Source organism: Myxocyprinus asiaticus, chromosome 3 (assembly GCF_019703515.2).
Source record: "Myxocyprinus asiaticus isolate MX2 ecotype Aquarium Trade chromosome 3, UBuf_Myxa_2, whole genome shotgun sequence".
NCBI lineage: Eukaryota > Metazoa > Chordata > Actinopteri > Cypriniformes > Catostomidae > Myxocyprinus > Myxocyprinus asiaticus.
Genome location: NC_059346.1, coordinates 10,045,821 through 10,058,386, shown reverse-complemented (window position 1 = coordinate 10,058,386; position 12,566 = coordinate 10,045,821). Strand labels below are relative to the sequence as shown.

The following is a 12,566-nucleotide window of genomic DNA, read 5'->3' as shown; positions in this document are numbered from 1 at the left end:
TGAGGACAACAGACCTTGTTGTGTTACAGTGTCCGAACTGGCCATATTTCATTATCCTCCATAGATGACCTCTGCACTATACCACTAGCTGACTTCACAATTGCCTGGCAACCAGATCAAATTATATCGTTCTCTCCACCAATCAGAGTTTGCGCAGAATGAATGCACGCCCGGTGTGCATGACAGGTAGCAGCACTCAATAATGCTAATAAACCCAAACCAGTCACTGAACGAGAATAATTACTGTGGCTATTGACTGTCTGCTGTATATGTTAAGAAAATATACAAAATTAAGCACAGTTTTGATCTAAATGATTTCAGACAAATACACGTTCTATTTAATGTTTCAATGAAAGGTTGTTAATTGATGCATTCTAAAGAGGGCTCTTTACAGTTGACCATCAAAGCCCATATTGATCTGTGCATTGCTAATGCAATAAGGTACCACCTACTAAAACTGATACATCAGTTTACGGCAAATAGAGATCGTCATCATGGCTGATGTTTCTTTCATGATTGTAAACACAACAGAACACACTTCAGACCCTAAACACTCTTAAATCATAAATTATAGTAGCAGTGTTGAGGAATGTTTTATAAGTAATGCATTGTGTTATGTTAATGTTTCTTACCATCAGTGAGCTGAGACTCTCTCAGAATGGGAACACTGTGTACTGACTTGAAGATTTTATTTTATATGATTTTTTTGTTTTGGATAAGCTTTTTTCTTTGCATGCATCAACTTTACCTCTTTTTAGATCTCGTGTTGCTTGCAATATTGATCGCTTCACTGATTATAATGGTAGTGATCTAGTTTTGTTGCATTGCGTCGCTCTTTTTCAGTGTAGACATGGTGTCTCATACACTGCATAAGCCTACCTGACCAAGTTGTGAAGAAAAAAGAGGTTTCCTATTGTATTAGTCAGTATATTAAATAAACAGAATAATCATATTTACTTGAAATTATATAAAACTTTGGTATTATATACTGAAAAATATGATGTATATAAAATATATTCATACAATATAAAGATAAATACTAAGAAATACAAATACTTATAAGTCCCCTTTCTGCTGGTCAGAGTGGATTGTGAGGGAGGTTAATACACTCGGTGACCTACAGTTGTGCTCAAAATTTTGCATACCCTTGGAGAATTGGTATATGTACCATTTTTAAAGAAAACATGAGTGAGCAGGCAAAACACATTTCTTTTATTGCTTATGGGATTCATATTCAACTGTAGGTTATAACAGAATGGCCCAATCATAAAACAAAACATGGCAACAAAGAAAAAAATGAAATGACCCCTGTTCAAAAGTCTGCATACCCTTAGATCTTAATACTGTGTATTGCCCCCTTTAGCATCAATGACAGCATGCAGTCTTTTGTAATAGTTGTCTATGAGGCCCCAAATTCTTGCAGGTGGTATTGCTGCCCATTCGTCTTGGCAAAATGCCTCCAGGTCATGCAAAGTCTTTGGTCGTCTTGCATGAACCGCATGTTTGAGATCTCCCCAGAGTGGCTCGATGATATTAAGGTCAGGAGACTGTGATGGCCATTCCAGAACATTCACCTTTTTCTGCTGTAACCACTGGAGGATCAACTTGGCCTTGTGCTTGGAGTCATTGTCGTGCTGGAATGTCCAAGAGCATCCCATGCGCAGCTTTCGTGCAGAAGAATGCAAATTGTCTGCCAGTATTTTCTGATAACATGCTGCATTCACCTTGCCATCAATTTTCATAAGATTCCCCGTGCCTTTAGAGCTCACACCCCCCCAAAACATCAGTGAGCCACCACCATGCTTCACAGTGAGGATGGTATTCTTTTCACTATAGGCCTTGTTGACCCCTCTCCAAACATAGCGCTTATGGTTGTGACCATAAAGCTCAAATTTGTCTCGTCACTCCAAATTACAGTGTGCCAGAAGCTGTGAGGCATGTCAAGGTGTTGTCAGGCATATTGTAACCGGGCTTTTTTGTGGCATTGGCGCAGTAAAGGCTTCGTTCTGGCAACTTGACCATGCAGCTCATTTTTGTTCAAGTATCGTCTTATTGTGCTCCTTGAAACAATCACACCATCTTTTTCCAGAGCAGACTGTATTGCTCCTGAGGTTACCTGTGGGTTTTTCTTTGTATCCCGAACAATTCTTCTGGCAGTTGTGGCTGAAATCTTTCTTGGTCTACCTGACCTTGGCTTACTATCAAGAGATCCCCGAATTTTCCACTTCTTAATAAGTGATTGAACAGTACTGACTGGCATTTTCAAGGCTTTGGATATCTTTTTATATCCTTTTCCATCTATATAAATTTCCATTACCTTGTTACACAGGTCTTTTGACAGTTCTTTTCTGCTCCCCATGGCTCAGTATCCAGCCTGCTCAGTGCATCCACATGAGAGCTAACAAACTCATTTACTATTTATACACAGACACTAATTGTAATTTTAAAAGCCACAGGTGTGGGAAATTAACCTTTAATTGTCATTTAAACCTGTGTGTGTCACCTTGTGTGTCTGTAACAAGGCCAAACATTCAAGGGTATGTAAACTTTTGATCAGGGCCATTTGGGTGATTTCTGTTATCATTATGATTTAAAAAGGAGCCAAACAACTATGTGATAATAAATGGCTCAAGGTCATGAGACATCAGTGTATTACTCCCTGCTGATTCATAGTCTGGGGGATGGAGCTTCAACTTCTCTCAAGAGATTATGGGAGAATGATTTAAACTTGGTATTGGAGGAGGAAGCGTGGGCTAGGATTCTAAAAGCCATCAAGACTGCATCTAGAGATGCAAGGGTGCAATTCAAGATTTTACATAGATTCTGTTGGACCCCCTCTAGATTGTATAGGCTTGTTCTTAAAGTCTCACCCACCTGCTGGCGATGTCAATCAGAAGATGGAGACACAACCCATGTTTTTTGGTGGTGTGTTAAGATCCAAGAATTTTGGTTGAAGGTTCAGAGTTTTGTGTGTGACGTATTGGGCACTCAAATTTCATTTGGTCCCAGACTCTGTATTTTAGGCAATGGGGCGGTCATCAATATTGGGAATAAACACACAAAAAATTGGGTTTTAACCAGTGTTATGATTGCCAGACAGTCGTTTTAAGGGGATGGAAGTCGGCTGGGGCGCCCCCGTTTCAGGAGTGGCACACGGAGATGGGGAGGGTGGCGGCTTTCGAGGAAGCATCATCTAGAAGACTGGGGAACTTGGATGCATTTGTTGGGAAATGGGGCAACTATTTAGCATTCTTGGAGGGCTCTCGGGGAGGGGCAGTGGAGAGAGAGGTATAGTTATAAATGTGTGAAGTATTTTTTTATTGTTGGGGGTCAGGGAGGGGGAGGGGTAGTGGTGGGGGTTAAATGTTGATTCCGTGTGTATATATGTTCTGCTTTTCTTTGTTTATTGTATGAATCAATAAAAAATGTTAATCACAAAAAAAAAAAGAAATACAAATACTAAGAAATAGAATTTAAATAAAATATTTTCACATTACAGTAATGAAAATGTGATTGTTGCATTACAGTAATGAGAATTAGAGGGTTGGGGATGTGCTTGAATGTCACAAAGTGGTACTAAGGTAGGTTTCATTTTCTTTAAGCAAAACATTATTTCTTATTTCTTTTAATTTTGGGGTGAAATATGACCCAGACATAATCCTGATTTGTTTCATGAGATTCACTCATAACGTGCATTCATTTTAATACGTTACCCCCAATTGTTTCCATCTCTGTTCCAGAGTATTGCAGATGACCTCTTAGTTCTATAACTTGCCTAGACAATTAATGTGCAGTACCAGGCCAGAGTTGGAGTGTGAATGGAAGTGTGTTTTTATGTTAGGGCTGCAAAATTAATTGGATTTTACCCACAATCACAGTTTCTGCCTCTTGCAGTTAATTAAGCATAACCGTCTGCGATTATTAGTGAGCTAGTAAGCAGAAATTATTAGCCAGTTAAAGTTGCAAATTGTTGCTAGATTTTGATTATAGGTTGTGTCTATGAAAGATAGACCAAATGACAAGCTCTGTCCACAAGACCATTTTCACCTCAACTGCCACCTCTCCTTTCCACTTTAGAAGTTTGCCACTGACTGATCACTAGTTTCGCTTTCGAGCACGCTCTTCAATACGGAGCCGCATGTGCACAGTTCTTAAGTGTATTACACATACTCGGAACACATGAGGATAATGAGACTTTTTCAGCAGTCTCAGAGTAGTTCCTTGTTCAATACACATGAAATTAATTCCTTCTCCTTCTCTTATTATGTGTTATACACAGAAAAGCTGTGCTCTGAGCTCTGTTCATGCACGTCGCTAATGTGCGCTGACCACGTTATATTTAAAGAGCTTCAGATTTACCTCAGTTGCATATTTGCATAATTCAAAGTATGTTTGGCAATAACTTTCTAAACAAATCTAAAGTTACCACATGGCAGCAGGTTTTGTGGACCAAGGAGGAGATGAGAGCAGTTCACCTTGAATGGAAAGAGTAGCACAAAGCTGTTGTCAACTCAAACTGAACACAGAAACAACACACACTTCATTTAGTTTCCGCCATAATAAAGCCTTTTAGACTGTGTAGCAATACCGCGCACTAAATTATTAGAGAAATATATTACTAATGTATTGTGATGGGATGGGTGACTAGCCCCAGAGCTGTGCTTGAATGTATTATGCACTTGTACTTTCCATCCGTTTCTCACAATATACAAAGTATACAAATATGTGTAGAGAGTGTCATAGAATGTTCTGTGGTTTAGATTGTTACAAAATGAAACTGCCATCTCTGTAAGATTAGTTTCTCCTTTCCGAGTGTTTCGCAGGTATTAAGCCTGCATCCACAGTCACTGAGTTGTCAAGTTGTCATTAGTCAAGACGGCTGTTGGTCTGAACTCTGCTAAAGGCGGATTTATTCTTCTGCATCGAATCTACTGTGTAGGCTCTGCATAGTGGCCAAACACGTTGGTTTGCATTTATAGTTCTGTTTTGGTGTGTCTGCATCATTCTGCGAGTACACAGTCAAAATTCGAATTATACATTCATAAACAAAGCAATGTAGTCTGTGGATTAAAAAGTATTTATTAAATTATTGTAGCAGTAAAAACAAGTTCCAAGTAGCATATTTGAACATGTTGAAATTTAGGTACATATAAATTATTATTCATCTTGCCTGCATTGCAGGGATAAAATTAAGAAAAAAATTCTTTATTCTTGCTCATGAGTTGCTTAAAAAATTCATATGGATGTCACGTGACCATGCGAGCAGCAGACATGTGAGCGACGAGCTCTGCGCACTTTGCTAGTTTTTATTTTTTTGTTGATTATTTTTTTTTTTTCCCTTTTTCTCCCAATTTGGAATGCCCAATTCCCAATGCGCTCTAAGTCCTCGTGGTGGCGTAGTGATTCGCCTCAGTCCGGGTGGCGGAGGACGAATCCCAGTTGCCTCCGCATCTGAGACAGTCAACCCGCGCATCTTATCACGTGGCTTGTTGAGCGCATTGCCACGGAGACATAGCGCGTGTGGAGGCTTCACGCCATCCACCGCGGCAACCACGCTCAATTCACCATGCGCCCCACTGAGAACAAACCACATTATAGCGACCACGAGAAGGTTACCCCATGTGACTCTACCCTCCCTAGCAACCGGGCCAATTTGGTTGCTTAGGAGACCTGGCTGGAGTCACTCAGCACGCCCTGGGATTCGAACTAGCGAACTCCAGGGGTGGTAGCCAGTGTATTTTACCACTGAGCTACCCAGGCCCACTTTGCTAGTTTTTTAATTATTTTCATGTTATAATCCGGTGAGATGCGATACACCCAGCTACATATTGGTTCTTTGAGGTAAACATGGCAAAGAAGTCAAAATCCTCGGGCTCTGGAGATAATAAAAGACACTTATGTGCTCAAGCTGAAGCCTCTGATGGGCCTGCAGACCAGGGACTCGGTTTGAATGGTGCGGCCAGGGAAATCCAGCGTCAACTGTCCAACACATCTGTGATGCTGACGAAGGTTGTTGCTGACTTGGAGGATCTTGCTGTAATATGTTGATCGATTAAGGCGATGGAAACAAAATTATCTGAGTTGGTTACAAGAGTGGCAGATGTTGAGAAATGGATAGATTATCTGGAGTCATTGGAAAGGGAATTATCCGTTAGTCCGCTACCAACCAAAGCAGACGTGGAAAGCGTTTTGGAAAAACTGATCTTGAAAATAGGAGCCGAAGAAATAACATACGGATTGTTGGAATTCCTGAGCACGAAGAAGGCAGAGATATGGTGAAATTCCTAGAAGAGCTCTTCCCGAGTCTGCTCGATATAACAGGCCATAAGCTGGAAATCAAGTGAGCTCACAGAGTCCCGGCTCACAGAGCTGCTGAGGGAAACAGGCCCTGATCAATTCTGGCCAAATTTCTGAGATCATCCAATAAAGATATCGTGTTGCAAGAGGCGAGGAGCAGAGGAAAGCTTTCTTGGAATAATCACTATATTTTCTTGTTCCCGGACTTTGCAAATTCGACAAGGGAGAAATGTGATCGATTCAAGGAATGTAAGAAACTCTTACATCAACGGAAGATCGCTTTTGCACTGATATTTCTGGCCAAACTGAGAATAGATGCTAAGGACGGCCGCAAAATATTTATGTGTCCCAAGCAAGCACTGTCCTTCATAGAAACAATGGTGTGAGTAAGCCATTTGGTGTTCCTCATGTAGCTCCAGAGTGGATTAACTCATTGTACTTACTCTGGCTGTCTGAGGAAGCTGGGCACAATTGACGTTTCTTTTTGTGTTGGTTCTGCCTAGCGGCTGTAGTTTGTTTTGTGGAATAACACTCCTTCAAGAAACTTTTGCATTGACAGAAGTTTGCTTTACACTGAAGTTCCCGGCCAGATTGAGAATGGATACTAAGGATGGCCACAAAATATCTGCATGCCCACACAAAGGATGTCTTTTATAAAGTTGACAGGCTGAGTAAGTCATGGTGTATCTTTTTATGCGGCCTCCGAGTGAATTTGACTCGCTCAATATACTTTTGACCATCCAAGGAACCGGGACGCCTGTTTTGTTTCTTTTAGTGCTGGTTTATGTGGAATAACACTGCTTCGGGACAGTTGTGGATGAATCTGTTCGTTCTTTCTGCTTATGCCTCCTGTTGGCTGGAGTTTTTTTGCAGGACGTTGGAATGATTACGTCATCTGCTGCACTCATAAACAGCCGGCTCACTGAACACTTGTTTGTCTGTCCGAGGAAACGGAACGGATTTATATCGGCTGGAATTTGTTTTGTGGAGGAACACACCTTCGAGACAGTTCTGTGAATGAATCTACATGTTCTTTGTGTTTATTCTGCCTATTGGCTGTGGTTTGTTTTACAAAGTATTTTCTGTCATGTAATTTTGCCATACAAAATTTGTGCAGAAGCACCGGACTTGAGCAATCCGATGACAATAGTTGTCGCCGGGGCTCTCGTAGGCGTACATGAACCTTTTGTGTTTAGAGGGATTGACGCCAGTTGGTGCTGTCGTGCGCATTAACGTTTTTCTTTTTTCTGTTTGTTTGGTTCAGGGGGAAGTTCGGGGTTTGATTGTTGCACTAATGTTGGAATGTGGTCTGGATAATCTTGTTTTTGACACACAAATAATTTTTTCTATTATATCAAAATGTCAAATGTTAATATGAGTGGGTTATCTTTCTCCACGTGGAATGTGAATGGGTTGGGACACCCCATAAAAAGAAAGAAGGTTATTTATTTTCTTAAGCGTAAGAAATGTGATATAGTGTTTCTTCAAGAAACACATCTTTAACAAAAATTTGGGAATATATGAGGTGGGCATGTTTTCTTTAGTGCTGGCTCAAGTAAGAGCAGGGGAGTTATTACATTGATAAGCCTCTACAATTCTAATTTCTCAAACAGATTAAAGATAAATTAGGGTGAATCATTATTGTTTTAGCAGAAATTCTGGGGCAAAGTTTGGTTTTGGCTAATATTTATGCGCCTAACATTGATGATCAGGGCTATTTTATTGATGTTGAAGATGTTGCAAGCTGCTGGCACCCGTCATGATAAAATTTTGGGAGGAGACTATAATCTTTTTATGATCTCAGTCCTTGATCATAGTGAAGCAAAAGTGTGTAAGCCCCCTAGAGCAAATTTGATGCTTCACAGGATGTGTAAAAATCTTGGTCTTGCAGATATTTGGCGACTTTTGAACCCATCTGGTACGGACTGTAAATTTTTTTTCATCAGTCCATAAGATTTATTATTAAAATAATTTAATTTTAATTAAATTAAAAGGTCAAAATGAAAGAGTTAATTTTGACCTTTTAATAAAAAAGTTTTCTAGTGATGTGGAAAGGTGGGCTTCATTATATTTATCTATGATTAGGAAGGTTAATGTTATAAAAATGAATTGTATTTCAAAATTTAACTACCTATTACAGTCTCTCCCCATTGAAGTTCCCCTCTTTTATTTTAAACAATTTGATAGTATAGCTAAATCCTTTATCTGGAATGGTAAACGCCCTCGAATGCATTCTAACAAGTTACACTGGCCAATTGACAAAGGTGGGTTAGGTCTCCCCAAGATTTCATTTTACTGTTATGCTTTTGGACTGAGACATTTGCCGCATTGGTCGCTTCTGCCTGAGAGAGCCCCTCCCTGGCTCTTTATTGAACAGGAGGTCCTTGCCCCTATCTTGCCATTGCAATGTCTTTCTAAAAAGCTGCTCGGAGAAGTAAAGACATCCCGTTATCTCACACATGCAGTTAGTGTGGACAAAAGTTTTCCACGTGCTCAATTCAGACATTTACCTGAACGTTGCCGCAAGTATTTGGTTAAACCCTAAATTGTGTATTAACAAGTCCCCTTTTCGCTGGACAGAATGGATTGAGAATTGAGTTGCTACGCTGGGTGACCTGTATGAAAATGGAGCATTGAGATCCTTATAAATATTATACAGTGGTTTGGGATTCCCAGATCTCAATTCTTCAGGTACTTACAGCTGCGCCATCTACTTTGTAGCACCTTTGGGTGTTGTACACAGCCCCCTAAAACTGCAGATACTCTTGAAATGGTACTAGCGGCTTTTGTAAAGGGCCACGAGGCTTCAGCATACTATTCCTGGCTAATTCAGAGTCTAGGGGACAGGGTTTTGACATCTCTGTGAGAGAGAGACTTGAATTTATTACTGGAGGATGAAGAATGGTGTAGGATTTTTAAAAATGTCAAGTCTGTGTCTAGGGATGCAAGGATGCACCTCATTCAATTTAAGATTCTGCATCGTTTTTATTGGACTCCCTCTAGATTGCATAGGCTTGGTCTTAAAGATACACCCACCTGTTGGCGATGCCAATCAGAGGATGGGGACATAGCCCACATTTTTTGGTATTGTACTAAGATTCAAGAGTTTTGGTCGAGGGTTCAGGGTTATGTCTGTGAAATCCTGAGCACTCAGATTTCATTCTGCCCCAGACTTTGTATTTTGGGTGATGGGACAGGGGTTAACAGGGAATACACACATTAAAAACTGGGTCCTTACCAGTGTGATGATCGGCAGGAAAGTGATCCTTGGGGGATGGAAGTCAGCTGGTGCGCCCTCATTTCATGAGTGGTACACCAAATTGGACAGAGTGGCGGCCTTTGAAAAGATGTCACATAGACGGCTTGGCACTTCTGCCTTTGACAAGAAGTGGGGCACTTATTTGGCCTTCTTAGAGGGTTGCCAGGGAGGAACAGTGGAGAGGGACAGTTTAAATGGTGTGTATGTAATTGATTGATGTGTGGAACACGTTTTCTTTTTCTTTTTTGTAGGGCAATTTTTTTTTATTTTTTTTTTGTCTGTTATTATTCGGTGTCTGACCAGACCACATCTTTTGTTGCATTTCGCATGTAACTTCATGAAACTCAAGCAGAACATAAAACAGCAGAACCTCCCGATTGAGACAGTTGCTTTAATGGTCCCAAGTATAAATACAGTGTAATATGATGCATAGATATTAAAATAATCTTGTATAAAATCCAGCGCTACCTCTGATGTCCTTGTTATCATCCTGGGGGTGGTCTCTGGTTACAAAGTTGACCAAAGTTGACCAATCACAGCTTTTGTGGTCTGTGGCGGCACGACACACATTTAAATCTTTGAAGAAATGGACGTCAGACTACGGCATAGGCTACGCTGTTACCGCTGTAGCTAAGCGTAGCCTACGACGTAGGTTCGATGCAGAAGTATAAATTGGCCTTAAGTCCTGCAATAAAGTCTTCATAAGAGATTACATGTATTTGTGTAACATGCCTACATCTATTGTAAATAATAATAATAATTTCTATTGGCAGTAAAGCATAGTCAAAACAAGACTTAATTTTGGTCATCATCATTTGGTCATTATAATTTACAAGTTGTAGTTTTAACACCTTGTTTAACATGAGAGCTGCTTAATGTAATTTTATGTTGTTTTTCTTTCTTTTTTTTTTATTTTTTAGAATTGACACCTAGGCAGTGGTAACAGTTCTGTCAAATGACAGAATAATCGTGATTAATAATCGTGATTAAAATTTTGAGCAAAATAATCGTGATTATCAATAACCATTATCGTGCAGCCCTCCTAGTTTATGTGTTTAAAATGTATATTGGAGAAGGGTCTAAGAAACACAATGTGGATAAGTAAAGTTTGGGGTGGCCATTGTTTGAGAAATGGGGGAGGAGAGAGTTAATTAGGATTGTTAATCCTTCTGTTATTAAAACAATGTCTTAACCCTCATTTAAACTCACGCAGTCTTTCACTCACACACAAACCTTTATAATTCATTAACAAAGCAGCCTTAATGATGCTTCTGCAGTCTTTACCACGAGAACTCTGCTTGAGTGTGTGTGTGTGGGGGGGGGGGGGGGTGGTTGTTTGTCACCGTTAGGATTACAACAATTTTATACAGCCTAAAGGGGATTTGCTTTGATACTGGCTGAATCACCTGGACTGTTGCGAGAAGTGAAGGAGATTAATGACCACTTTGCTTTGCTTTGGCTTGCATGTCAGACCAGGTGATTCAGCCAGTATCAGAGCAAACAAATGAGATAACATCAGGACAATGTAAATTGCTCTGGATTCATTTGCACCACCCGCTCAACACTGTAACATAACTAGGAACTCTTTTAGTCAAAGATTTCTTAGAATATGCTTTCCAGATTCTATTTTACAAAACCACTAAATTATGTTCTCATTGATTGCCTTTTATGATGTTATTTATACAAAGAGAAAAAGTTAAACAGCACTTTTGTGCCACAGCGTGGCTTTTCCTAGTCTTTTGGTTACTGCAAGCCAAGTCTCGCATACGCACACACGGTGTTACAGGAACTCCCACGCTGCGTAATCCACTCTCATCACAACTGCTGCATCACCCAACGTCCACTTGTTCGAAAGCCTTTTCCTTAGCGAATGCTGTCCTCCACTCTGTTCTTACATGTGTCTTTACGTTAGCTATACTTTAGGATAGTTTCTGCTTAGAACAGAGAAAAACCCTAAAGCAGTATTATAAATTAGTTCTTAAAATAAAAGCAAAATCTGTCTACGCATAATGTTTATATTTTTGATTTTGTTGAATCAGTGTTATGTTTGCATGCAATTGTAGTTTTTAATTTTCAGCTTTTTTTTTTTTGTTTCATGAATGGAAGTGTGTGCAATAGGAACCCTCATCGATGATATCCACATCAGTGTTTTGTTGTTCAAAATCCTCAAAATAACAAATAACTTCAGCACTCGGTCGCGTGTCTGTCTAGTTGGCATTTGTTGGTCTGGCCAGCAGAGGTTGTAGTCTATCCTTTTTGACATAGCTTTGGCAGTTTTTTTTTTTTTTTTTTTTTTACTACAAAGTGTTTTGTAGTGATATTTTAGTCCTCGTAACTATGCATGGTATGTGCTCACTCTGCTCAGTTGGTCAGTGTGGAGTTTAACAGCTGCCAGAAAGGCTAAAAGGAACTTTGATCAAGTAAATGTAAAAAATGTTGTTGCTTTCTGATCTGGTATTCATAATGGTCTAAAAAACAAATGTTTGGGCTTGGTTTAAGAAAAATAATTTGTGTGCCTGTATTTTCTTCATGTTTATCTTGTTTAGTAATATATGTCAGCTATGTGGTGCTGTTGTCCATCACTTACTAAAGAGGATTGGTTATGTGTGACGGTGACATTGCTCCCTTTTGTTATGGTACTCCAGGCACAGTGTGCACGTGCGCAGTCCAGTCCAGTTGTTGCAGGCAGCCGAGACACAGATGGTCTTCAGTGATACCACATTCCAGAGGCATTGTTTAAAGAAGGCAAACCGGGTTAGATAATTGACAGCCACAGTGCGCGCTCGCGCGAGAGAAATACCCCCCTCTTAAATGCACACTTGCACAGACGCACATGCACACGCATTGTTCACAGCACGCACCCCCTTCTTTTTCTTTCCCTCTCATGCATCCCACCCTCAAGCTCTTTGTCTATCTCTCTCTTTCTCTCTCTCTCCTTATCTTTTTCACCCTAGCACCAGAGTGCATACTCTACTCTGATTGGTGGAGCGCCTCTCTTTGTGAGCTATCT

At 40.1% G+C, this 12,566-nt stretch overlaps 1 protein-coding gene across 2 annotated transcripts in view; it reads left to right on the top strand.

The window, feature by feature from the left end:
- Nucleotides 1–12,566, top strand: part of LOC127425280 (methylcytosine dioxygenase tet3-like) — a 51,394-nt gene that overhangs the window by 7,630 nt on the left and 31,198 nt on the right. The window lies entirely within an intron of this gene.